Below are 4,803 nucleotides of genomic sequence, written 5' to 3' on the forward strand. Positions count from 1 at the left end.
TCATGGCAATTCCAGTTGAAATCCCAGCAGGCTTTTGTAGAAATTGACAAGCTGATTTTAAAACACCTGTGAAGAAGCACAGGAAGGACCTAGAAGCCAGAAGTATTTTGACAAAGAATATAGTCTGGTACTTGCACAAGAACAGACCCCATAGACCACTGGAACAGACTAGAGAGCCCAGATATAAACCCAAGCATATATGGACAATTAACACACGATAAAAGAGCCATGGACATACAATGGGGAAATGACAGCCTCTCCAACAACTGGTGTTGGCAAAACTGGACAGCTACATGCAAGAGAATGAAACTGGATTATTGTCTAACCCCACACACAAAAGTAAACTCAAAATGGATCAAAGACCTGAATGTAAGTCATGAAACCCTAAAACTCTTACAAGAAAACATAGGCAAAACTCTCTTGAATATAAACATGAGCAACTCCTTCCTGAATGCATCTCCTCGGGCAAGGGAAACAAAAACAAGAATGGACACATGGGACTACATCAAACTAAAAAGCTTCTGTACAGCAAAGGACACCATCAGCAGAACAAAAAGGCATCCTACAGTATGGGAGAATATATGTGTAAATGACATATCAGACAAGGGGTTAACATCCAAAATATATAAAGAACTCACACACCTCAACACTCAAAAAGCAAATAACCTGATTAAAAAAATGGGTGGAGGATATCAACAGACAATTTTCCAAAGAAGAAATTCAGATGGCCAACAGGCACATGAAAAGATGCCCCACATCACCAATTAGCAGGGAAATGCAAATAAAAACCACAATGAGATATCACCTCCCACCAGTAAGAATGGCCAGAATCAAAAAAACTAAGAACAACAAATGCTGGCGAGGATGCGGAGAAAGGGGAACCCTCATACACTGCTGGTGAGAATGTAAGCTAGTTTAACCATATGGAAAGCAATATGGAGGTTCCTCAAAAAACTAAAAATAGAAATACCATTTGACCCAGGAATTCCACTCCTAGGAATTTACCCAAAGAATATAATTTCTCAGATTCAAAAAGACATATGCACCCCTATCTTTATTGCAACACTATTTACAATAGCCAAGAAATGGAAGCAATCTAAATGTCCATCAGTAGATGAATGGATAAAGAAGATATGGTACATATATAACAATGGAATATTATTCAGCCATAAGAAAGAAACAAATCCTACCATTTGCAACAACATGGATGGAGCTGGAGGATATTATGCTCAGTGAAATAAGCCAGGCAGAAAAAGACAAATAACCAAATGATTTCCCTCATTTGCGGAGTATAACAATGAAGCAAAACTGAAGGAACAAAACAGCAGCAGACTCACAGACTCCAAGAAGGGACTAGTGGTTACCAAAGGGGAGGGGTGGAGAGGGCAGGTGGGGAGGGAGGGAGAAGGGGATTGAGCGGCATTATGATTGGCACACAGTGTGGGGGGGATCGGGGGGAAGACAGTGTAGCACAGAGAAGGCAAATAGTGACTCTGTGGCATCTTAGTACACTGATGGGCAGTGACTACGGTGGGGTATGGGGGGCACAGAATAATATGGGTGAATGTAGTAACCACATTGTTTTTCATGTGAAACCTTCATAAGAATGTATATCAATAATACGTTAATAAAAACAAATAAATGAATAAATTCTTTCCCAAGCTCATTAAAAAAAAAAAGAATATAGTCGGAGGATTTTACACTATCTGATTTTGAGACTTACTATAACGCTACAGTAATCAAGACAATGTGATACAGGGTAAGTGTCAACAAATACGTCACACAAATCCTAGAAATAAAACCACATGGATATAGTCAATTGATTTTCCATAAGGGGGATGAATTAATTCAAATGGGAATGAATAATCTTTTCAACAAATAATGCTCGAAAAATTAGACATTCATCTGTAGAAACATGGGCCTTGACTCTTAACTCATGTTATACATAAAAACTAACTGGAAATGAATCATGGACCTAAAAGTAAAATCTAAAACTATAAAACTTCTAGAAGAAAACATAGGAGAAAAACTTCATTACCGTGGGGGTAAGCAAAGATTTCTTAGGTAGCACACAAAAAGTAAATGTAACAAGTACCAATAATGAAAAATAAAATTATAAAAATAACAAAAACAAATACATATAAATATATGACAAAATAAAATAAGGACAAATGTGAAAATAAGAATAAAATTATTAAAAATAAATTTTAAATAGATAAAATATAATAAAAATAATTTTAAAGTGCAAATAATAAAAGAAAAATGATAACTTTCATCAACGTTTAAAACTTCTGCTGTAAGAAAATGGAAGGGCAAGTATAGAAAAAAATACCCACAATATATATATTTGACATATTATATAAAGAACTATATATTATATAAATATACAAATTATATAAACTATATGTACAAAGAAGACAGTAATAATACTCCTTTGTAAGAATCAAAATACTGAATATAAACTACAAAAAATAGATAAATTGTTAATAAGCCCATGAAAAGATAACTATCATCATTAGTCATCATGGAAATGCATTCAAACCACAATAAATATCACTGCAGCAGCTACAATAAAACATACTGACACCAGCATGTCAGTGCTGGCACACGCGGACCTCTCCTCCATTGCTGGGGGGAGCGCCGATTAGTGTAACGACTTTGGAAAACAATTTCAAGGCATCTATTAAACCCGAACTGATGTCGGGCCTATGCCAGCATTCCACCCGGGGGACTTACTCCTCAGAAATGCACCAATGTGTTCACCAAAAGCCAGGTGCGGGGTGTTTGGAGCAATATTACTTGTACCTGTAGTGCAGCCGAACACCCATCTGTAAAAGAATAAAGTTGTGATGAATTCACACAGCAGGGTGAACAGGCCACAGCTCCGTGCAATGTGCAGTGTCATGCTGACCAAAAGAGACCAGGCCCACGAGGACCCCTGACAGGGAGAGGCTGGCCACGGCGCTCCAGGGCCAGGGCTGAGGGCCTCCCGCCTGGTGTGAACCTTGCGTGAACCCTTTCCAAGACTTGGCACCTAACTTTGTAATTCTAGTTTTTCCAAAACTGTATGAACTTCAGGCCCCACAAAACCTGGGCCCACCCCTTATTATATCAGAAAAACTGGAAGCCATGGAAACACTCACAAGTCAGGTGATGGCTGAATAAATTATGCCATGGAACTCTACTTGGTTGTGAAAGAGAATGTCTGACAGCAGCATAGAATTGTGGTTAAAAGTATGGACCCAGGAGCCAGTCTGGATTCAAATCCAGCTCTGCTACAGACTTGCTGTGTAACCTTGGGCAGCTTACTCAACCTCTCTGTGCCTCAGCCTCTCCATCTACAAAATGTTGGCTAATGAGAGTATCTATCTTGCTAGGTTGTGCCAAAGATTAAGCAAATCCATATATGTGAAGGGTTTAGAACATTGCCTGGCACATAGCAGGTGCTACTGAGGATTTGCCGAAGTGCTGGCAATTTCTTTTGTAAGCTGGACAGAAATGCAGATGGTTAAAAAGGAGCAGAGATTCTGCAGTGTGTGCCAAAGACTCCCCACAAATGCTCTTACTTCTGAGCCAAGGATTGCACCCTTGGGAATGTGCCCTAAGGAAACAGCCGTAAGTTTGGGGAAACGCATAATGCAAAGGCAGGTAGGTCCACTGGGGCCTGTGCAGAATGGGAGGAAATGAGGTAACGGACTGGACCGGCCTGAGCTCGGGGGAGGGAGGCCTCCGCGGCCGAGAGCGAGGGGTGGGACGCACGTGTGGTAACCGGGACGTGCTTATGTTATGATCGTTTACCGAAAACAGCAGAGAGGGCCTGCCGCCACCCACGCTGGAGCTTGTCTCACAAACCGCGCGCCCGCAGTCTCCTGGGCGGGGGATTCCAGAGGATTCTCTCTCCTTACCACTTTTTCCAGCTTCTGAAAATTTTCTATAATGGAGAAAACTTTAAAAATAGGAATTCAATCTGTGGACAAGGATTCAACATATGCAAAACCGACAACAGAAACAGTCCAAAAGGGCAACCGGAAGTGGGATTTTGCCAGCGGGCTGTCTACACTCGGATCTTTCACCACCGTTTCTGAGAAGGCCGCTTTAGGCAGGACTTTGGAGGATGTGGGGAACACTTGGGGTCAGCCTCAGGGAGGACCCAGTGTGAGGAGCGCCGGGCAGGGGGCTGCCCTCGGGCGGTGAGCCGCGGAGGAGCTTGCTTTCCTTCCCCACGTCCGCTTTTCTGTGCCCTCCCCGCGGCCTCCCGTGTTCACCGCGCAGGTGCCGGGCGGGCCCGGCTGACCGCCCCGCGCAGGCAGCGCAGGCAGGAGGCAGCAGCTGCATCTCCCAGACGTCCTCGCAGCTGGATGCCGGATGTAGCCCAGGTTCCAGTGGGTCGACTCCCTCCAGAAGCAGAAGTGACCCAGGGTCACAGCCGGGATGGGCGTTCTTGAGCCCAGCGCTTCCGGCGGCGGCCTCGGAGGCAGCAGCGCCCCCCGCGGGTGGGTTCTGTGCTGCCGTCCTGGGTGTCACTGCCGAGGGCCGGCCCAGAGCGGGCTCCAGCCTCCCCGCCCCTCAATCCCCTTATTAAGTCCCTTCCTGCTTAAAACTCCTGGAGAGGTTTCTACTCAGTCTGCAGTCCCTGCCGGAGGCAATCATGTGCATCGTTTTTAAGCTCAAGAGACAAATACACGTATGGGCTTTCTGAGGTTTCCGTGTATGAAACCTCCAGGAAAAAGTTTAGCTGTGTTGGTTTGTCAGAGACAGAAATGCTGCCACAGAGAGGTGGCAGGTTTGCCCAAGGCCACAAGG

This window comes from Manis javanica, chromosome 17, assembly GCF_040802235.1.
Source record: "Manis javanica isolate MJ-LG chromosome 17, MJ_LKY, whole genome shotgun sequence".
NCBI lineage: Eukaryota > Metazoa > Chordata > Mammalia > Pholidota > Manidae > Manis > Manis javanica.